We start from the raw sequence: 24,432 nt of genomic DNA on the forward strand, positions 1-24,432 counted from the left end.
TCAGTGGGGAAACAGCGTGGCCCATTAGCCCAGCAAGGACTGCTTGTTAGAGAATTTGTCTACTCAAATGTGTAGCATCTGTCCTACCTCTGATATGCATTGGGCACAAGTCTAAAAGGAACTAAATATACAACTAAATATCTCCTTTAATTCCTTTTCAATTTTTGTGTCAGTACTCAAAATTGGCATGGAAATTCTATAATGCCTTTATTATGAAGCAAGAGTACACAAACCTTGTCTGTAAAAGATTAGATAAAAAATATTTTAGGTTTTGTAGGCCATACCATTTCTATCACAGCTACTCAACCCTGCCAACGTATCACATGAACAGCCATAGATTATATGTAAACAAACAGACCTGGCTGTGTTCTAATAAAACTTTATTTACAAAAACAAATATTGGGCTGGATTTGGTCCACAAGCAGTAGTTTGCCAATTCCTTCTATACTCGTACTTACATCATTCTAGTTTGCCATTGCCATACATTGGAAACACTCAATTACTGTTAAAATGGATTATGTTTATAATGATTAAAGGAAATGTCTTAGAACATTACAGAAATATATACATATATGTGTTGTGAAAATCAGTTGTTTTCCATGAGTAGAAATAACCAATGGCTTATGACTCTTAAGGAAAATAAAGTAAAAACAGAAGAACAATTTCTTAATTCCTTCCAATTGTGGCCTATTTTTAAATCACTCTAGATATTAAACCCTATTCTGAGGGGCGCCTGGGTGACTCAGTCAGTTAAGCCTCTGACTCTTGATTTCAGCTCAGGTCATGATCTCAGGGTCGTGGGATCAAGCCCCGCATCAGGCTCCTTGCTCAGTATGGAATCTGCATGTCCCTCTCCCTCTGCTCCTCCCCTGCTCTCTCTCTCTCTTAGATAAATAAATAAAATCTTTAAAGAAACTACTCTGAAAGATAATTCAATACTGAGTCACAAATACGATAATTTTTCAAGTTGTTTCCGTTTCTAAATCCCTTCCTTGGATTAGCCTCATATACACCTTGGATTTATTTAATTTATATAATAACTCCTGTGAAAAGAATTTGCATATAACTATTTTCTAGAGGATATATAACATTGTCAAAACTTATTCTTAATTCCCATTATAAGTTACATGAACTGTAATATTTTCTAAGTTTGCTATATTACTATAGTAATTTATCATAACATAATATTTCATGAAACCGTCTATAATAAAGTATAGAGGTTGGTTTCTCTTGCAGTGGAGATCTTGTCACATAGTAAGCTCTCGGTAGGTGTTTGTTGAATGAGTGATAAAAAGGTGAATAAATAGATTGAAAATCATTGCAGACTATAGACTGGAATGCAGCAAAAGGGGAAGAATCAGAGATCTCATCATTGGGTCGTTTGCTAATTCCATAGCCTCCTAACAAAGTTCACAAGGGAAGTATCACAACGGGGTTCCAATCTCTAAAAGGAAATATATTCATATATATAGAACTCTGGTAGAAATGTTATGGTGTGATATTCTAAATTTATAGATGAGAAAGCTGAGGCTTGGGTAGGCAAGGAACTTATCATCGACCTCACCTGTGCAGGTCTAGGTGTAGAAGGAAGGCTCTGGTTGTGTTTGTGCAAAGTCCATGGTATAGTATCAGTCTGGATACTGACTTGTAAACCTAAGCTATTCACAAGTTCATAGATGTGTAACCTCTTCTGCAAGTTGGATTCTTAATTGAGTTCCTAATTTTTCCAAGTTGGGAAATTATTTTCCCCAGTTACAATGGGCTTGTACTATAATAATATACTATAACTTAAATTGTATTTGTAATTTGCTAGTACTTTCTCTGATTCTCTGTATGTCTTAAATGAATTGTATAATATTTCACAATCTACTCATGATAGTGAGTGTAAATGTTAGAACCAACATTCCTTTAGATAACTATCTTACTGAAGAAACATTTTATTATTTTTCTTATTTTTAACTAAGACTTCCATCTGGACTTCTGCCTTATCCCAGGCTAGTGCCCTGGGTTGTAATTCTCTAGTTTTCCAGGTAGACCAGTACAGGTGTATTTTTATATGTGTTTTAGATAACATCGGAAGCATCAGTCATTTTTACAGGAAATTTCTCTTTAAATCAGAAAATATCTGAATGTGTGCTTTGATGTTAAGTTAAAAATGAAAATTTTGTCTTTTGGACATTTTAGAACTGTCGCTCAAAGAACTGTGGAAGATGACTTTATTTTGGTTCCTGAGACCCTCTGTAAATAGAGCAGATTTTTTTTTAAGATTTTATTATTTATTTATTTATTTATTTGAGAGAGAGAGAGAATGAGAGATAGAGCGCACGAGAGGGAAGAGGGTCAGAGGGAGAAGCAGACTCCCTGCTGAGCAGGGAGCCCGATGTGGGACTCGATCCCAGGACTCCAGGATCATGACCTGAGCCGAAGGCAGTCGCTTAACCAACTGAGCCACCCAGGCGCCCAATAGAGCAGATTTTAAAACTCTGAATGATTTTTGATCTCATATACATTTCAGTTGTGTGTGGAACTCTTAGGTTCTTTTCATACCCTGTATTTGAGACCTTTAAAATCTAATAAGATCTGGGCTATTTTCTAAGAAGACTTTCTAGTTTTCCTGGGTTATTCTGTTAAAATAAAATGCTTTAGAGTTACAAAGATATCTTAAATATGCTCTGATATGCTAGTAAAAATTATGAATAGACAAAGTTTTTGGAGGTGAAGAGGAAAAATATGTGACAAAGAAAGTAAAATCTATCCAGTTATACAACAGAGAGTTCTATAATAACACCCATTTTGTAATACCACACCAATTAAATTATGCATCTTTATGCTAATGTGGATGTATTATTGTGAATTTTATTTTATAAATCTTTCCCCTAAGTTGTTAAGAATGCAAGTTTCATATTCAAAAGAATCTTGGAAAATCTCAGATCTACTTGTTAGCTGTGTGACCCTGGGCAAGTCACTTAGCCTCTCTGTGCTGCAATTTCCTCATCTGTAAAATGGGGATTACAATGTTTTCCATGTAGGGTGGCAGGGAGGATTAAAGGAGACTTAGCATGATGCCTGGCAAGTAGTAGGGAACAATGAATGTGAACTTTTATTCTTATTCTGGAAATGATGCAGAACATCTGAGGACTAGCTTTTTTGGAGTTATCAAAACTAAGACTCAACCACAATTCAGGAGAACAATCTTAAGCTTGGGCCTTGCATGATTTAAAAAAAAAAAAAAGGCTCAGTACCAACTCTAGTTAAAACAGTTAGGACAGTCTAACTGGCACAGAGCCAGCGTGTTGCACAGTGTAGGAATTGGAAGGAGGATGATCCAGTTGAGTGCAGAGAGGAGAGCTGGTGTCCAAAAGGATCTCTGGTCTAGGCAGGGTGCCTCCAAGGTCAGGGTATCTGTTCATTCAATAGCATTTTCTAAAGACTTAACGATCATAGGTGCCACACTGGTGAATACCCAGATATAGTAGGGAACCAGCTAGAATCCCCGTTCTCAAGGCAACTCAGGTCTCATGGACTGTAAGGGAGAAAATGGCCTTGAGTTCAGGCCAAGGTGCCGGTACAAAAGGACAGTCCATTGTGACAGAAGAGACGGGCCCTCCAGGATGCTGCACAATAATGAGTTGGGACCAGAAGGGCCCAATTGGTTGTCAGTGATGGCATTGCTGAGCTGATGGTAGAAGCGTTGGGCATGGTGTGTGTTGCCGGGGCGGGGTGGGGGGGGCAGGGTTCGCAGGCACAGAGCACCAGAACAGAACAGATACATCTACCGGAAAGATGCGCTAATGGCAAAGGCCAGTTCAGGATAAATCACAAGAATGGGTCACTTTTCCCCAGCGACTGTTGAAATTTGCAATTTGGTGCCGTCTTCCTACAGGTAGAGGGTTAGTGCTAAAGAGAACAAATACCAAAAGGTGTGATACATAGGTGTTTGCTATGTGCAGTAAGACGTGGTGAGGACCCTATCCTAATAGGGTCAGAATCTCAGCTTTAGAAAAGAATGTATAGATCATCTTGTACACCATCTAATTTTTTAAAAGTATAAATCAATTATATCACTCTCTTGTTTAAAATGTTTCAGTTATATCTCATTCTTTTCAACAAAAATTTCTCCCTGGGATGCACAGAGCTGTGTGGGATGTAGTTCTGCCTGCCTCCACTGCCTCACCCTCCCTTCTCTCAAAGTGCTTCCCAGCGTCACCCCTGGTCTCTCAGCAAACCAAACCCTTTGCTGGCTCAGAGCTCTCAACTCTCACTGTTTCAGAAGCTGGGATGTTCTTCTCCCAACTCTCACCTGTCCCGCCTTAGCTCAGATGTCACCTGCTTTGATCAAAGCAGCCAATCAGCCAAGCGCCTCCATAGCCAATCAAGTCAGCACCCCCATCTCACTCATTTCCGTCACCAAAATGTTCCTAATCAGCAAGTATTTGTTCTCATGTTTATTGTCTGCATCGGGTGCTGTTTTACAAGTTCTATGAAAACAGGGACCTTGCCTCTCTCACCTACCTTGGTGTGGTAGGAGCATGGAGCACGCATGTGGTAGGTGCTCAAGAGTATTGGTGTATGGGCGGGTACATAATGCTTCCTTTGGTTTTTCAGCATCCAGCCAAATGACTACATAGACTGTGTTTGAATATTTCTGGGGGCAAAGAATCCACTACTCCTCCAGGCATCCACTCAACTTTATAGCCATCTCCTTGGAAAGTTCCATATCTTAAGCCAGAACTTGCCTCCCTAAATTATGCTTACCCATTCTAGCTGTGTCCCTGTGAGTACTGGCTCACCCTTCTTCCACAGCATGTCCAGATCATTTTCATGGCATATGAAACCCCAGTTTTTTTAACCATTTTTGTAAGAAGATGATCCAGGTCCCTCTCCTCTGAACCATTAACAATTACTCTGTATCTCTTTTAAAATATGATGTACGTTATTCTTGTATGAAACCTGTGTTAGAAATGTACACCTCTAATAAAATCCCCTGTTATGTAGTGAAGTTATAGACACATATTTTAAATATGCCAACTAGTGAAAATCAAACAGATCCCACCGAATAACTTATGTCACTACTTTTCTTGAGATTTTCCAGGATCAAATTTAGTCTCATCTGTTCCAACTAAAATTGTTCCCTGGATTTACCCGACACTGTAAATATCTATCTAAACAACTTCTGAGCATTTTTATTCAGGACCAGGTTTTTAAATAAATCTATTTAAACTAAAAAGAAAACAAAACAGTTCACTTTTTTCTCCCAATCCCTCCTCCCCCAACCTTTGGCAACTACCAGTCTATTCTCTGTATCTGTGAGCTTGGGTTTTTCTTAATTTTTTTTTTTTTTTTTTTTTTAGATTCCACATGTAAGAGAGATCATACAGGATTAGCCTTTCTCTGTCTGACTTATTTCATTTGCTTAATACCTTCAAAGTCCATCCATATTGCAAATGGCAAGATTTCATTATTTTTTATTGCTAAGTAATATTCTTTATTCATTCATTGATGGACACTTAGGTTATTTCCATATCTTGGCTACTGTAAGTAATGCTACAGTGGACATAGGGGTACATGTAACTTTTTGAAGCAATGTTTTTATTTTCTTTAGATAAATACTCAGAAGTGGAATTGCTGAATCATATAGTAATTCTATTTTTAATTTTTTGAGGAACCTTAATACTGCTTTCCATAGTGGCTGTACCAATTCATTTTCCCACTAATAGTGAACAAGTGCTCCCTTTCCTCCACATCCTTGCCAACACTTGTTATTTCTACTTTTTGATAAATAGCCATTCTAACAGGTGCGAGGTGATATCTCACTGTGGTTTTGATTTGCATTTCCCTGAGGATTAAAGATGTAGAACATCTTTTCATATGTCTGTTGGCCATCTCTATGTCTTTGGAAAACTGTCTATTCAGATCTTCCAGTTTTTTAATCGGATTGTTTGGGGGTTTTTTGCTATTGAATTGAGTTCTTTTTTTTTTTTAAAGATTTTATTCATTTATTTGAGAGAGAGAGAGAGGACATGAGCAGGAGGGAGGGGCAGAGGGAGAGGGAGAAGCAGACTCCCCACTGAGCAGGGAGCCCGATGTGGGACTCGATCCCACCCCCCTGGGATCATGACCTGAGTCGAAGTCAGACGAGCCACCCAGGCACCCGAATTGTTTGAGTTCTTTATTTATTTTGGATATTAGCCCCTTATCAGATGCCTGATTTAAAAATATTTTCTCCTATTCAGTAGGTTGCCTTTTCATTTTGTTGATGGTTTCCTTTTCTGTGCAGACGGTTTTTAGTTTGATGCAGCCCTACTTATTTATTTTTCTTTTGTTGCTTTTGCTTTTGGTGTTAGATTTTAAACATCATCCAAGACATATGTCAGGGAGCTTACTACCCTACATTTCCTTCTAGTTTTATAGTTTCGGGTCTCATTTTTAGGTCTTTAATCCATTTTGAGTCAATTTTTGTGTTTGGTGTAAGGTAGTAGTCCAGTTTCATTCTTTTGCATGAGGCTGTCCGGTTTTCCCAACACCATTTGTTGAAGAGACTGTCTTTTTCCATTGTATATTCTTGTCTCCTTTTGTCGTAAATTAGCCATATAAACGTGGGTTTATTTCTGGGCTCTCTATTCTGTTCCATTGAGCTTTAATTACTTTAGCTTTGTAATATAGTTTGAAATCAGGGAGCATGATGCCTCCAGCTTTGTTTTTCTTTATCAAGATGGCTTTGCCAAGACTAATAATTTGTTGGTTGTTTTATTGATAGTATTTTCACATGATTACCTTAAACAGAAACTTGTTTGACTTTTCTTTCATACCTCTAAGTAGACATTTTTTCCTGATTTCTACTAGTTTCTTTCTGATTTACACTAAATAAGTAGTGATATCTGAATTTAGTTTAAGGTTCAACATTAGCATCTAAGCTAAGAATTATCATAGCTAACATAGGAAAGACTCATATAGCTATAAACCCACCTTCTCGGAACTGATTGTCACCAATCCAGGCTCCTGTAGGACCGATACCCAACATGCTTAGCCTGAAAGTATGTTCTTTTGGTCAGTTGATGTAGACTTCCTGTAGACCAGGGTTCTATTCAGATCCTACATGCTATTATCAATGGCAGCATAGCCGAAACAAATAGCTACTTTTAATATTTTCTTCTGCTAATGTTAGACCCAGGTTTTGTTTTAACCCTCATACGTGTGTGTGAGGGTGAAACGTAGTAGCTACAAGCTTCTGAGTTGAGGCAAAGTAAAGCCACCTTATTGCTTTTTCTCAGACAATTGCTTCAGAAACTGATAAGCAAACTGGCATCGTTCTTTGGTATTTCTAAGGAGATTTCATCTTGCTTTTTTTTTCAAACTAAGTATATTTTGTGGCATATGAAGTTTTGCAACTAGACTGGATTGACATAATTCTTTTCTCTGGAGTCTCTCTGATGAGAAAGTATGTTCTTTTCCTACAGAATCAAGCTGTTCATCCTGATTGTGATGTTGCTGTATTGAAATTGTATTTTCTCCCAGGGGATCTTTGTATACCCGAGCTGAAGCCAAGCCACTTAAAACATGGAAGGACTTTCTCTTTACAGTCAATCACATACTCAGCAAAATAGAATTGTTTTAAAAAAAAAAAAATCACTCATTGATTTACTTCCTCTACTTTTGATGAGAATGGCAACCATTTTTTAAAAAGATTTATTTATTTATTTGAGAGAGAGAAAGAGAGGGCCGTGGGGAGGGGCAGAGGGAGAGGGGGAAGAAGAGAGACTCCCAAAGAGACTCCATGTGGAGCAGGGAGCCTGACACAGGCCTCGATCTCACTACTCTGAGATCACGACGTGAGCCAAACCAAGAGCTGGATGCTTAACAAATTGCACCACCCAGGTGCCCCTGCAGCCATTTTTTTTTTTTTTAATCAAATGAGCACCTGCTCTGTCTGCTCACCTCTGAATGCCACTGTATCCTGTCTTCTTTTATGTGATCTTTGCCCATCTCAGGGCCTTTGCGTTAACTGTTCTATCTTCCTTGGCTGTTTCATTGCTGGCTTTCCTTATCATTCAGGGTATAGTTTAAATATCACCTTCTCTCAACATCTTATGTAAAATAGATATCCTCTGGTGTTTTCTCTTCCAGCACCTGTTTTTATTATTTCCTAATTTGACCTCATGGCACTTATTCCAATCTCGAGTCATGCTTTATGTTTACATACGGCCCACTTCTGTCAGTAAAGTCTAAGCCTCTCAAGGGCAGGGAGCTTCTGTGTTGGTCGCCAGTGTATCTCCACCCTTCTCCCCAACTTCCACGTCCTGACTTCAGTCCTCACTTCACTATGTACCCCCAGTGCCCCCCAAATTCAGGGTTATTCTTATTCACCCAGCCACCTGTAACTTGCTTCGCCCAAGGGATTTCGCCTGGCCTTTCTGCTCCAGCCTTCTGAGTCTGCTGTGTTCCTGGGTGCTTTTGCCTCGTACCCCAGAAGCCATACTGCTAGAAATGAAGGAGTAATAGTTGTCAAAGTTGCTTAAAATTTTCTGAAATTGAGTAACATTCAGCAGCCAAGCTTTGCTACAGGGTCAATCCAATCAACAGAGATTTTTAAAAATCTAGTAGTAAGTTAAATACATTTGTTTCCAAACATGTTTTCAGCACAGGTAAACAGTAATGCTCTTGCTTCAGCTCAGCACTCACCCTTCTTCAGAGTGCTGTCCTCTACCGCCACTTCTTTTGGGGGCTCATTTCCTCTCCTACATTGACAGGCGCCTGGCCAGTACGAGGCCCATATCTGTAGTATTACAGTGGACACTTCATTTGGTCCATTGACAGGCGCCTGGCCAGTACGAGGCCCATCTTTTGTAGTATACCACACATGGTGGTGACAACAAATGACTAGTCCAAGGAATGGGTGGCCGATGCAAGTTTAACCAATGATTCCCTTTCTTGGGATTTTGGTTTTCAATACCAGGAGAATGGGCACGAGTGCCTAACCTGTATGGTACAAAACTCAGAAGCACATGTGGCTGTTTCCTACCATGCGGGCCAGAAGAGCTGACGATACTAGGCTGGAGCGAGAAGAAAAGCAGTCAGGAGGAGAACAGAGCTGTGGACAGAGCCTCAGCAAGTGTTTTTGTTCCTGGACCAGCTTATTCCAAGATTCAACCCTGCTGCTGCCTCATACTTCAGGGGGCTTGTAGGGGCAGAAAACTTTTTCCCTTCTTCCCTTCTCAGTTCTTTGGCCGGCCTAATAATTATATCGACATAAAACAGATTAGCAGGAGAAAAACATTGAATTTCATATGTATTAGAGCCCCATAAAAATATGAGACTCAAAGAAATGACCAAAGAAGAAGGCAGCTTTTTTCTGTTCCAGTTCATTCTTTGTTGTGGTTGTTCTTTTAAATTCAATTTAGTTAACACATAGCGTATTATTAGTTTCAAAGGTAGAATTTAGTGATTCATCGGTTGCCTATAACACCCAGTGCTCATTCCATCACGTGCCCTCCTTAATGCCCATCACCCAGTAACCCCATCCCCCCACTCCTCCTGCCCTCCAGCAACCCTCAGTTTGTTTCCTAGAGTTCAGCATCTCTTACGTTTTGCTTCCCTCTCTATTTTCGTCTTACTTTATTTTTCCTTCCATTCCCCTATGTTCATGTTTTTTCTTTTTGTTTTGTTTTAAGATTTTTTTTATTTTTTGACACAGAGAGACACAGCGAGAGAGGGAACACAAGCAGGGGGAGTGGGAGAGGGAGAAGCAGGCTTCCCGCGGGGCAGGGAGCCCGATGCGGGGCTCGATCCCAGGACCCTGGGATCATGACCTGAGCCGAAGGCAGATGCCTAATGACTGAGCCACTCAGGCGCCCCTGTTCATCTGTTTTGTTTCTTAAATTCTACATATGAGTGAGATCATATGATAATTGTCTTTCTCTGATTAACTTACTTCGCTTAGCATAATATCCTCTAGTTCCATGCATGTCATTCGGAATGGCAAGATTTCATTCTTTTTGATGGCTGAGTAATATTCCTCCGTGTGTGTGTGTGTGTGTGTGTGTGTGTTGTTTGTGTGTGTGTGTGTGTGTGTGTACTCCCACATCAAGAAGGCAGTTTTTATAACTTTTAGACAAACAATAAATATGTGAGAAATTGACAAGACACAGAGGTTTGGGCTTGGGGTAGTAAGTTGGTAAAGATGTAACAAGGTTTGTTTATATGGTCTTTTCAGCACTAAATTCCCTAACTCTGGTGGTAAGAATGCCTTCTAACCTCCTGGTACAGGGAGGGTACCTTTCACATGGGAGTTATATTTCCTGATTTCAGGGAAACAAAGGAGGGTACCTTCCTGCACCAGCTGTTTCTTCCTCTCTTTTTTTTTTTTAAATTGTAGTATAGCTGACTTACAATGTTATATTAGTCCCAGGTGTACAAAAATAGTGATTTGACAATTCTGTAGCAACAGCTGTTTCTTAAGTAAGTTTAATTCAAAATAGTCAATATGCCAAAGTGGCATATTTGGGGTAACATACTCTGAACCCCTGTAAGTCTCAAATTGGGTTTCTGTCACCTGTAGCTCAAACAGTCCTAACAAATACACTCTGGCTCATATCTTCTTCTTTCCCACCCTCCGTAAGTTGCCATCTTTCTCAAAGCAGGATTACTGAAAGGAGCCTTCATGAGGCTCCTTTATACCATGGACCACAAGATGCTGCCTAGTTCACTGCTATGCCCTAGTGTCTAGCATGGTGCCTGGCACATAGTAGGTGCTCAGCAAGTCCTTGCTGAATGAGTCAACCCACACCGAGAACCAAGCTCAGCTAAACTTGGAAGACAAATGAGGCTGGCACTTAACTTTGGATTTTTCAGAAGTTACAGTGTTTGGTTTAGTGGGGATTTTCTCCAGGATATCCTGGAATGTCTTCCTTGAGGTTAGGAATGTGTTACTTGGAGAGGCTTATTTTTCCTTCTGCCATGGTTTGTTTTTAACAAAGGCTGGATCATCATTTGGCAAACATGTTGTTGGGAAAAGTCAAAACCTAAGTGAGGAATTGCAGAAGATAAGACTTTTTAAGGTCCCTTATGGTGTTAAGTCCCCTGGGGCTGTCATTTTAGGTCTGAGGAAGAACCTAAGAAACAAAGCCAGTTTCAGGAGTTGTCCATTTTGGGGTTAGTAGTCTGTAGTGGCAAGCACCGAGCTCTCACTACTCACTTCTAGCCTGTTTCGTGGTTTTGAACAGGTTAATTCATCTCTCCAGATTATGGGTTTTTTTCTGTCTTTGATTTCCACACCTTGTTCCTTGCATCATTCTAAAGTTGATGTTTATCATGACATTCCTCTGCATGTCTCTATAATTTTAACATATGTATCCCTTGGTCATGTTTTTAGCTTATCTATAAAGGGTGTCTATCTGTATATACCCTTGGGCAACATGCTTCTTCATTCAACATTAGGTTTTTAAGATTTATTTATATTAACATATTGCACCTCTATTGCACCTCTTTTGTTAGTCCATCTACCTTATATAATATTTCATCATGTGAATATGCTGTAATTGATTTATCCATTCCCCAGTTGGGGTGCATAAAAGTTGTTTCTAATTTTTTGCTATCACACAACTTCCTACTAAGAACGTTCTTGTATGGTATCTTTGTCCACATGTTGGAGAGTTTTCTATAAGGGTTCAAATTGCATATTATCCAAAATAACATCCCCTTCAAGATTCTATGATTCCATATTGTATCTTCTCTTCTCCTCACACAAATGAAAATTGGGACCTCTTAAAATACCACAAATGTTAAATGATAAATCTTAGTAAAATGGATACAGAAATACTGATTTGGAAACACAGATTTCCATTTAGAATTATGGATGGAAAGATACAAATAGAGAGCACAGAACCTGCTCTCACAATGCTTCTTGCTTATTGGTATGCCAACAGAGTAGTTAACAGTTCATTGAGAATCAATTAAAATAATTACTAGGTCATTAGTGTGGACTTTGAGTGTGAGTGTAAAGACCTACTCACTAAATAATTCACGGCGATAGGCAGGTTAACTCCTGTTAGTATTGATTTGGTATGTAATACCACCCAGTCCGAAATCTCTCATTTTCCTAATAAAAATAAACTCAACTGCTAAAGTGTCATCTAATCCCAGCCTTCTTTCATAAAGGAGCAACTCAAAGGCTTAAATTTGTATCACCAATAATAACAAAATGGCTCTAAAACATGCTTCCTGATAACTGCGTATTTTCCATGCAATGCTCTTCTCCCCTTTCCCTTCTGATGTTTTCCTCCCGCTTTCCCCTTGAGATGAGATTCCCCCTGCCTTCCCCTTTCTTCCTGTGCCTCTTGGACTCAAGAATACTTTTGAATTACTGCTTTGTTTCCTAGAGTGTCTTGAACATAGCCATTCCAAAATCCAGTCGAGAAGTCTAGCAACCAGATGCCTCACCAGGAGCAAGGATATGGTTTCTGTTCTCCAACTGAAAAAATCTGCCGTCACAGAGAAGACCTTTAGTGCTGTAACAGCCCCAGACTTCAAAAGAAATTTCACAGTGCAGAACCAATGTCTTTGGAAGCAATGTATTCTACATTTCTTTTCATCACAGGTTGAAGAGGTAGAAAATTCAAAAAGTAAACAGGGATTGTTTCTAAATAGAATTTAGTTTTCATTATGTGTTCTCTCTTGTTTCCCTGAGTCACAGATTGCCCAAAGTTATACTGAATTGTATATAGGAGATTGAAAGTAACTATGTGCTAATCAAACAGAATTAATCACTAGTCTCCCCTTTACTATTCTCCAGCTTTTACCTCCATCTCTCGTGGAGTGAGTCAGCCTAGGGTGTAAACATTGGCTTTCATCTCCCCAAACTGGAGGCCCACTGGGAGGGTCAGGACCACAGTGCCTGAAACATAGGAGACCCCAGTTAGGACATCAGTGGAAAGAATTGGGATAGAGATTCCAGAGACAGAACAGCTGACAGTTTATGTATGACTCACAGTGTATCAATCATGGGTGTCATCATAACCTTCGGGATCTGTTTGTGAACTTCATGGCTCTAGATATTTCATTTTGCCTCTTCTGAAGAATTAAACAACTTTTGAGTGATTATTCACGTGAAACAGTCACAGAGGGATATATGTATAACCCCCAAATCATTTAATGAATGATTATCATATTAATGGAACGGTATCTTCCCAATAGAATAGCTATATGCACTCGCCAGGCCCCCCAACTTTTCTAGGCCCAGAGTGTTGGGGGGAAAATGTGCTTTTCATGGAGTCACATAATGAAATTGGAATATTCTTGTGGGAGTGTTTTGCTCAGGTCATGAGGAAGCCTCATCAACTCCCTGTTCACGAAAGATTACATTTCATGGTGTCATTCCTCAAGATCAGTCTGGCTGTCTGTTTTTATCTCTGGCAACTACAGACTGTAATAGAAAATTACATGAGACAGTTTGGTACAGGATAAATGGATGGGCTCTTAATGTTGCCTGCCTCCTCTGTTCCCTCTTGAGGTTTTTCTCTCCTATTTTCCAGAGAGACAGTTTCTGAAATGCTATTCTCTTCAGCCCTCCAAGCGTGTCATCTCTCCGATGTCTCTCTGCCAATCGCCCCTCCTCCTACTTCACAGAAAAGAGATAGCATCAGAGGAGACTCTCAGAGCTTCCTGCTAACAGTAGTGCTACAGAAGTGGACTTCTCTACTTCCACCCCATCTCTGGCTCTTCTCTTAGCTTCTTTCTTCCTCCTCCTCCTCCATCTTTCTCCTGCTCCTACTTCCTCCTCCTCCTCCATCTTCCTCCACCTCCATCTTTCTTCTCCTCATCATCCCACTCATATTCTGTCTCCCAAGGCATCTGCTTCTTCAGTGATCTTGCCCATCCTCTATATATTCTCTTTTTCCATGTCTTCATCACTTTCTCCAGCACTTCCTTATATCTGTATTTCTACATGGTTCAGTCTCACCCGTCTAAAATACACAAGTCAAATATCCGATCTTTCAACCACCGTTTCCCTCTTCCACTAATCTACTTCCTCCCCTTTAACATGTTAAAAGAATTTTGTGTAATCACCATCTCCACTTGATTCCTCTCTCCTCACCCTCCCCTTGCTGCAGTCTGCCCCCATCAACCGCTGGTCCCAGTAACCTGCTGCTATAACATCCACTAAATCTTGCCCAGTCCTCCTCATCTTGGCTCTCTGTGGCAGTAGACACCAGGGGCCCTCAAATGCCACTTCCCTTGACGTCCACGAGGACAGACTCTTTGAGTTTTCCTGCTGTCTGGCTGCATCCTTAATTCCCTCTTCAGACTACTGCTACAAAGCCGAACTCTTCATTTTTCTCCGAAGTCTGTCCCGTTTCACTATTGAGGCAGTTGCCCCACCAAAAGACCTCGCTGCCGTTTGGGATGCCTCCAGCTTCCTTGTTCCTCCTTCCTGGGTGAAAGCTCTTCTGGGCCCTTCAGCGTCTCCTGGGACAAACCTAACCTCCATAATTTGGCTGTCAAGGCTCTTTGTGATATGACCCCTCCTTAACTCTCTAGACTCACGTCTGCACGTGTTGCATTTATTCTCTAGCTGTGTTACATTCCTTCCTGCTTCTTGAACTGGCCATCAGGTGTGTCACACCATCCTCAAACCACTAGGCCACGAGATCTATGGGGGTGGCACTAGCAACCCCTTTCACTGTTGCGTCCCCCATGTGTCTCGCAGGTGCTTCCTTTGGCCATGATAGGTAGGATTTCACCAACTCGATTGGAAAATATTGAGTTAGGGATTTTGGAGAAGAAATACCGGCATATGTCTTCTCTCTCAGGTGCAAATACATCAGCCCCTCAACTTGCACAACCATGAAAATGAAGTTTTCCTTCAGTGCCTATGAGAATCCACCATATGATGTCATGGAAGGAAAAGCCCATGATTGTACTCCGTCGTGATGCCATGCTTCTGCAAAACTTTATCATGCATCATTTTAGTGATAATGTAGTCAAATTTTAGTATAATTTAATTTTATGGCTTTTCTCTGTAATAAATTTTAATTTACACGTTAGTTATTAAACTTCTCTTACTTTGTGCCCTCACTTGTCTTATTTACTCAATTTTACCCTTCTGAAATTTCTTTGTTTTCCAGAACACTCACTTGGGCAAGTCCATCTGTGTGGCACACAGCACAAAATTGTTATCCACAGGGGGCGCCTGGGTGGCTCAGTCGGTTGGGCATCCGACTCTTGATCTCAGCTCACGACATGATCTCAGGGTCGTGGGATCGAGCCCCAAGTTGGGATCCGTGCTCAGCGTGGAGTCTTGCTTCTCTCCCTCTGCCCCTCCCCCACAAATAAATAAATAAATCTTTTTAAAGAGTTATTATCCCCAGTATCAGTGATTTTTAAAAAGTCAATAAAGAAGACTGTGGGAGCAGAGTTGACATCCGTGACACTGACAGCTATCATATCTGGACCCTTTCCATTTGTTTGGACCCCATCTCAGAGAAAGAACAAAATGATCCTGTGCAGATGCCATTTTCTTCTTTTCAAATGACATTTAGCTGGGGTGTGGGTGGCTGCTGGCTACATAGTTAGCTAAGAATCTTGATGGAGAGAGAATTTACCTCATTAATTTTTCAAAAACTGAGAAGGCCAGAAATCGACATCAAAAATGGTTCAGATGTATTCAGAAAGGAAGTGATGGAGAGGCAAAACCTCCAGCTTTCAGCGCTGTGGCCGTGCACTGGGCACAGCGCTCGTGGAAATGCCTGAATGTGCTCTTAATGAAAACATCACAATGATAAATGTAGAATTCTAGGACGCTTACCGTATACCACGTGGGTAAAGTAACAATTAATAGTTGTTTGCAGATGGAAAAGAACAGACATACATATTTATATATTGCATGGTCCTAGGGACAGCTTTCACATTATTTTAATAACCAATTTATCATGAATTATTAGTTCCTATAAATTAGGCTCACACAATTGTGCATTTTTTGTAATGTGAAATATACTTAAAAATACGAATGATTTTTATCATAAAATTTTCGCAGGGGTTTCTCCGTGACCACCGCATAATAATTAGCTAAGACATAGTCAGTGACACTAAGAAAAATTCTCAGTTTAAAAAAATCTTCAGATGCACCAAGCCAAAGAGTATCTAGTAGTAGGAGAAAAGCATAGCAGCCAGCTTTCATGCACTCAATAAACCAATGTAGGTTTTACTAAGCCTTCTTTTAAGTTTGCTCAGGAGAGGGACAAATCCATAAAGCAGTCAGCCTGCTTGTGATCATGCTGCCAGAAATACACTGTAAACAATGAAATTGCCTCCGAATTTTGGACTCAGAATTTTATGATTGACATTAAGGGTCAGTGCCTGCATTTTAGATCCATCCCCAGAAGCAATTCAATAATCAACAGAAATCAGAAGTCCATTCACTGAACCACTGGCAGAAAATTAGGTAGAGACTCCCAGTTTGCTTTGGATCAAAGGTATGTCCAATAACTTACAGCTAAGGAAAAAGACATAACTGCAGCCTGAAATCCCGTATTCAAAAAGTGAGATGCTGTGTTTTTGGAAGGGCTTTGAAGAGTGATGAGCAATCTAGAATGGATGAGAAAATGGTGATGTAATTAAATGGAAAATGGGTCGTAATGGAAAAATCTAATAGGTTTTAATTCTATTTCTCGTCCTTCTGACATATTTTACATCAGCTTGATTGAGCTTGTAATAGCAGGTGTGCATTTGAAAAAAAAATCCGAACAAATTCAAATTATACTATGGCAATACCCATTGAAATTTAAATAGCATAAGTCTTTCTTAGTTCACAGCAACAGGTAGGCAGCTTTTCTCCCCTGTATCTCTTGCATTTAAATTTCATGCTCTCTGTTTACAACTGGCGGGAGTCAGGTTATCCTTGATTTCTGCCAGGATGCCAAGTTAACTTGGCTGATGTTGGATTCCAGAAAGCAAAGAGCCTTCTTCCCTCAAGCAACTTCTGATTAAGAAGAAAATGAGATCTCAGGTGTATTTTTAGCATCTGGAATTCCTAAATATTCATTTATTCAGTTCTGACTTTGGGGACCCTTTGGATTGTTATATTTTTTGTGTGCACTAGTAGATGAATCATTAGATTGACTTCAAACTGTGTTGCCATTCCTTCCAGAAGGCTCCCTTGTAAGGCTCATATAACTTCATAAAGGCATACATCTCTCCGCATTTGTACTCGCTGAATATTCATGTGAGTCACTGATGGCCAAGGGCTCCAGAGAGGAGAGAGGATGCCTGAGAGCAGGGTTTGTGGTTAGTGACATGATATTTCACCTGCCTGGCCCAGTGTGAAACGCACAGATCCTAGGGGTGTGGTCCTGGTGGTGGCTTTGCAAAGAGTAACCTTGTTGCCCGACTCTGGCTATTTTGTCAGATCCTAACAGATCACGTTCTTGATGTCAGTGCATAAAAATGGTGTCTTCTATTGCCACAATATTTATGTCTGCTTTGGAGCAAGCTGCTCACCAGCCATCTTGAGAACTAATAGGGTGTCCTGGGGAAATGAGTAAATCATCCCTTGTTTTTGACATTTCTCCCCATTACCCCTTAGCCCTCCCCCAGACTTCTCCTTTCTTTTTGCTATATTTCTGTAGAATTTAACTAAACTCAGGACATGATAGTCTCTGTTTTTGCAGTATGGTGGACTATCTTTTTTCTACAAAGGTAATTTCTATTTTAAAAAGCTCACATAATTCCAAAAGATTCGCTAGGGTGCAACTGCATACTACAGCCTTTTACCCAGGTGACTGTGCCTTAAGGGAAAAGGAAATAACCAGACTTTGGGGGGATTACAGGACACTGGCCCTGAATTAACATTAATTTCAGGAGACTTAAAACATCATTGTCAGAGCAGGGGGTTGGGTGATGAAGGACGTTTGTAGCTCAAGTCCGTGTCACAGTGTGGGTCATCCCTAGCTCATCCTGTGATTATATCCCTGATTCCAGGCTGCATGATGGGAACAGACATCAGTGACTCACATGAATATTCAGCGAGTGGCAGAATTTCCATGTCGGGGATGCTGTGAGAAATAGGACTCAGGAAAGAACTTTACCCAAAAACTGTATGTTATTTCCTAACCGATATATATTTTGGAGAGGAAAATAATTATTGACGACCACCAAGGGAACTCACACTGAGTAGCTTGTGGCCTTGACCAAGGCCTGAGGTCCACCTCGATGTGCCACCTGACCTAAAACATAAGGAAGTTACACTGTTGTTCGAGTTGCCTTTCAGCCCTAAAATGCTGATATTTTGATTCACTTACAACTCATTTCTTTCAGCATTTTTTTCCTTGAGTAGTCAAACTAGAGATGTATTGGGTTCATATCTATTTCCAAATCACCAAATAAAGTTATTCTCTAACCAAATAAAGATGGCCTTGGCACGCCTGCCCATTTTCAGTGATCGATTGTGCAATAGACGCTGATAGTTTCCTATACTCTTTGGTTTCCACGTGCATCAAATTCGCCTTTCCCCCTTCTACTTGAAGCCTCACCTCTTCATTGTGGAGTTCTTGCTGGCTTGACATGAAAAATGTGCATTCGTAAGTCTAATGGATAATTACATCAAGGAGGGAGGGAAATGATATAAATTTCAAATTCCGAATAATTACCTAAGTCTTAACTATAACTAGCCATAGCATAATTACTTTTATTCCCCTTCAACTATTTTTTATCAGCATATACCAGGCTGATTTTTCATTAACTTTTTATGCTGTTTGTAATTCTATTCCAGTTTGTATTCAGCCTTGCTATTATAGAGCTTTGAATAGAGTTCCACTCACAATAGAGCACAGTATTGTATAGCTTTAATATAAGACAAAGGCTCTTATTGAAGTGGTAGGAACTGCATTTTTATTAAGGTTGGTTCAGTGAATGGAAGGGACAAGCCCACTCCCATCTGCAATCGTATCTCGGCAGTAGTAAAATTTCTGAGCAGCTTGGGATGGCAGATCAATTTTTAAACATAAACATTACAATACATTTATCTGATTCATTCATTTTCAGCATGTTGAAACATTTACTCTTCAATAATGATAACACACGGAGGGCCAACACAGTGGCGATCCCCCCGTACCTCTTACTTCTCTGGGCTGTTAGAGAGAGATAATCTTCAGCTCTCTCCCCAGACACAACTTCACAGCACCCTGCAATAAGCCATAATGACTACAAACATGTCAGAAAAACACCCAAAAGCATTGTGTAGAACCTTGGGTTTTAAGTAACAGAAATCCATCTCCATGGAAATTAAACCAATAGATAAATAGATAGATAGCTTCAACAAGAGACTTTCTTAGCCTAACCCAGCCGCTAGGAAGGCCACAGTGGTTTCAGAAATGGCTACATCCAGAGTTGCAGCAGCGTCCTCATTGGGACTCTCTCCACCTCGGTCTTCCTCGCTCAAGCAGCCTTGGTCTGCACAGCGCCATTCTCGGTGGGCTCCCAAATCTGATGGCAAAGATACCCAAGGGAAATTCCAGGCTCTTACCATCCTCATTGAGAGCAGTTGCAAAGATGGGACCCTTTCTCCCCTGATGCTCCTGTCAGTTACTGAAAACGGACTCTGACCCATCCCGCTGGGGTCTTCTACTAACCCACGTACCAGTTTATTTATGAAAATAAATATCCCGACTGCCTAGCCTGTTTCAGACCTTCCCGCATCTCAGCCTCATGTCAGCGAAGGGGGTGGGCAGCATGGAGGCTGTTTGCAGAAGAAGCCATGAAGTCGGGTTTTAAAACTGTAGCTGACATTCATGATGCCACATCCAGCTCTGCAGTGGTGGGTCGCCCAGCTCTTAAAGGAACTCACCAAGTGACCTCAGAAATCACAACCAGAGATGACTCCGTGGGAGTCTTCCTATCTCTAGGAAAACGCTGAGTTTCTAAAGTCCCTAGAACCATTATTTCCTTCAGTGACTTTTTCCTATTCAGACATGTTATATGAAGTCAGCATTGTTTACCTCCTTTTGTACTCATGACAACCCCATACGATAGGTACCATTATGATTCTCATTTTACAGTGGAGAAAACTGAGTCACAGAGAGGGTAAGCAACCTGCCCATGGACACACAGCTGGAAGTGGAGCAGGGTTTCCCACCCTTTTCAGATCACCTGAGAAGCTTTGCTAAAAATGTGGCTCCCCTGAGTCTCACACTGGGACATCCTAATTCAGTAGTTGTGAAATCGGTTGGGGGACCTTACAGTTTATAAGATGGCCAGATTGATTCTGACGAGTAACCAGGCTCAAGAGCCCCCTGATCTTAAGACAAAGAAGCAGAATGGCAAAGGGCCAGAGGGTTTTAGTTACAGGATAAGCAATAGTAAAGAACAAGAAAAAAGTAATTTATTTGATATCATTTGTGACAACCTGTTCTAGCAGGAAAAGAGCATTCTGGGAAGAGGTTGGTGGTAACATACCCGCTTTCTCCTCCAATTACTGCTTTCTTTACCTGTATCCAAAATTTAATCTTAATATAAGCAACTGTTTCCTCTATCAGTCATAGTGAAAAAACATGTTTTCTCTTTGGCTAACAATTATTTTTGTAATGTGAAATGTAAAACCCCAGGGTGATTCTAAATGCTTTTTCTTCTGCTTAGAATAGTCTTGCCCATCCCCTCACCTAACTCCTACTTATGCTTCAGTTCTCAGGTTCAGTATCACCACTGCTAGGAGGCCTTCCTTGACCTACCCATCTCTATTAGGTTCCCTGGATATAATCTCTACAGGCACCTTGTCCCAGTTATCATAATTAGCAAATGCTAATTTCCTTGTGTGACCATTTGATAGTCTGGCACTGACCTCCCACACTAAACTATAAATTAGTGACTATATTTGATTATTTAGTGCTATGTTCTCAGCATGCCATCCTGGGCCTGACCCATATTAAATATTTGATAATTCTCTGTTGAGTGAATGAATAGGTAGCCTCCTTTAAGAAGTCACTGATAACCTGAAGAAGTCTTTAAGAAGACACCTCCCCTTAATGGAATTTCTCAAAAAAGCAAGAAGTCGGGGTGCCTGGGTGTCTCAGGCGGTTAAGCATCTGCCTTTGACTCAGGTCATGATCTCAGGGTCCTAGGATCGAGTCCCAAGTTGGGCTCCCTGCTCAGCGGCGAGTCTACTTCTCCCGCTCCCTCTGCCCTCTGTGATCTCTCTCTCTCTCTCTCTCTCTCTCTGTCTCTCTCAAATAAATAAAATCTTTCAAAAAAAAAGTGAAGAAGGGCTGGGAGAAACTTAGAAAGGGCTTAGAGAACAAGAAGCAGAAGCAGGTAACAAGGTAATTATCACCTGCAATCCAAGTGTCGGCATAAGCAAACAGCCATATATAGCTAAGGGCCCACAGGAAAAGGGCAAGTCATCAGGTCATTCACTAGAGAAATAAGAGCTAATTCCCGTAAGGTTGGATCTAATGTTCTTGGGAGTATTTTGTTGCTGTTGCTTTTTTTCACAAAATGTTAGAACTAAAAAAGACTTTTAATAACACTTATCCAGTAGTCCCCACATCGAGGTCCCCATATTCCAGATGCTTAGAATCCTGGGAGCTTGTAGACTATGTTCAAAATTTCCGGAAGGCCAATGAAGTTTCTCTTTCTCTATAATGTGGCTGACAGACTTACCAGAAAACAGAAGTCCTTTGCATCTCTTCCAGTCAGATAACCTCCTGAGGTTATGCGTGCTCCTTATTGATTAAAATGAGAAAGTGAATATAGTTGGTTTGGTGGTTCAGTCACTGAGAAATACTGAGTCCAAGAGGAGACAAAATGGGGTTTGGTGATTTGCTCCAGAGGCAACTCTCGTCAGCCTTATATCCAGTCTGTGATTTTTTTAAGAACTCCTGAAAATGTTTAAGTGCTGAAAGACATAGTTTTGGGTGTGTATATAGGTATATATATTTATTTTTAGATATAAATATTTACATATAAATATATATAAATGGAAACAGCTAAATCAAAATTAATGCACGTTTGCATAAATGCATATAAATCGTAACTCTTAATGAACTTCATTGATTACTGACCAGAAATCATTAACATTTTCATTAGACCTGAAAACTAATGATTTTAGGATGGGTAGGGTGGGAATAGAAAGACCAGTAGAAATAGTGGCTATTCTGAGGAATAGTGGACAAGGCAGTGGGAGTCCTCTGGAGGAACTGAGGGCCCTTTCAGTGGCTATGTGAAGAAAGCCAGCAAAGTGGTCTGGTAGCAGAGTTGGTGTCCCAAGACCATGGCAACTCGGGTCTAGGGTACACAGGTGAGCATGGCCTCAGAGGCCTTGGTAGGAATTGTAGGCTGCATTCCCCAGAGCCAACTACAGATCTATAGGTTGTTGGTATTATTTTGCTTTCTGTTTATTAAAACTCTTTCTAAAGTATTTTCGTAAGTATTCTTACCTGGAAAGAGTTTTTAAGTCTGGCTTTGAAGTCCTACAGCCTGGGTTGAGATCTCACTTGGTCTGCGGAGTTCACACTCCCTGCTGTTGAGCTCTCTGAGCCTCTGTTTTCTTATCCATAAAATGGACTATTAATAATTTTTTCCAGGGCTGATGTAAACATATTAAATAATGTCAGAGTAACTTAGCACAAGGCCTGATGTAGGGCAGATAAAATTCTCCCAATCCTAAATATCCAGGTAATTTAAAAATAGCATACATTTTTCATATATCATTTGGGTATGTTCCTCATCCTTTGGTCATGAAATGTTTGGTGAAAAGTGAAGTCTGATATCCAGGTTAGAAAGGAAGAAAAGCATCTCTATTTATAGATAACATGTTCAGTATTAGAAATCCACAAAAAAACTATGAGAATTAATAAGTGAGTGAGGCAAGGTTGTAAGATACAATCAACATACCAAAATAACTTGTATTCCTATACATACAGTGAGTAATCTGAAATGCAATTAAGAATTACATTTGTAGGAGCGCCTGGGTGGCTCAGTCAGTTAAGCATTGGCCTTCGGCTCAGGTCATGATCCCAGAGTCCTGGGATAGAGCCCTGAGTCAGGCTCCCCACTCAGCAGGGAGTCTGCTTCTCCCTCAGCCTCTCCCCTGCTCATTCTCTCTCTTTCTCTCCCCAATAAATAAATAAAATCTTTTTTAAAAAAGAATCACATATATCGTAGCACTAAAAAGAATCAGATATATAATTAGAGATATATTTAATAAAAGAAATGCAAAACTTTGACAACAAACTATTATTTAAGAATGACTTAGCAATTTACCTGTCCTACAAGAGATGTGGGAGAGGTCTTATTAGTAGACCCCTAGATCCATTCTACCCCAGATGATTACTGGAAATCGAACTTGAACTTGAATCAGAACCCCTGAAGAGCTTGTTAGAGCATGGACTGGGGTCCCAACCCAAGTTTCAGATTTCACAGGTCTTAGGTGTGGCCTGAGAATTGGCATTTCTAACAAATCCCCAGGTGATTCTCGTACGGCTGGCCCATAATTGCACTTTGAGAACCACTGGTCTAAGGTAACCATTGCCCTAGTTGTTCATGGGTGACAGAATGACCATATGATCTAAATATAAGCCCCCGCAACATGAAGGGACATCTGCTGAAAAACACGACATACCTAATTTGGGAATGAACAGTGCCCCCCTCCCCGCTGTTCCCCATCTTTTTTCCTCTGGGACATTCTGTTTCTGGATGTGCAGCCTGGAAATGGCAGCGGCCGTCTTGTGACCATCTGTGCCCGCAAAGGAATGTGCCTCCTCCTGACTCGAAGGCTGGCCAGAGCAGGGAACTGGAAGAAGTCTGGACCCATGACGACAAGTGGCTCCGAGGGTACCCAGCCTAGGACCTGAGTTTCTAATTAGGCGAGAAAAATAAGTATCTTTATTGTTTTGGCCAGTTTGAGTTGGAAATTCCTGTTTGTTCTAGCGCCAAGTATCCTAATTAACACAGAAATGTCAGAGAACCTGAAACCTATAAGGGAATGGAAAGATCGTAGGTAGAAAAACAAACCCATCACGTACAAAGGAGGAAATGTCAGACCCACAGTGTCAAGCAACAGGAAACAGTAGAACCCCCATAACTAAGTGAGAGAAAGCAATGAGGTGAAGGCCAGTAGCAAACTACCAAAACAAAACTTTTTTTTTTTTAGGTGGCAGAAATGAAACAATCCAAAGCAAAAAACTCAGCTATAAAACTCTAGTGAGGAACTCTACGTTGAACATTTACCCCTTTGCAGTAGGATTTATTTTAATGTGTTCAAACCCTGAGGCAAAAGCTTTGTCTTCCTCCATCTGCCTTCCCAGACCAGCCATGTTATAAATTACTCGACTCTGCTTATCCCTAAATAAAGAAAATTAGACTTCCCCATTTCTCTGCTCAGCTGGGAGCTTCCCCTCCCGCTAATGGATAAGACATGGAGGCCTAACTTCTCTCAAAGGTGCCAAGGGC

At 40.6% G+C, this 24,432-nt stretch overlaps 1 protein-coding gene across 1 annotated transcript in view; it reads left to right on the top strand.

Annotated features, from left to right (window-relative positions):
* Positions 1–24,432, top strand: part of CHST9 (carbohydrate sulfotransferase 9) — a 206,935-nt gene that overhangs the window by 324 nt on the left and 182,179 nt on the right.

Source organism: Eumetopias jubatus, unplaced genomic scaffold (genome assembly GCF_037043125.1).
Source record: "Eumetopias jubatus isolate StellerSeaLion01/CBP00866 unplaced genomic scaffold, mEumJub1_p1.0 scaffold_16, whole genome shotgun sequence".
Taxonomy (NCBI): domain Eukaryota; kingdom Metazoa; phylum Chordata; class Mammalia; order Carnivora; family Otariidae; genus Eumetopias; species Eumetopias jubatus.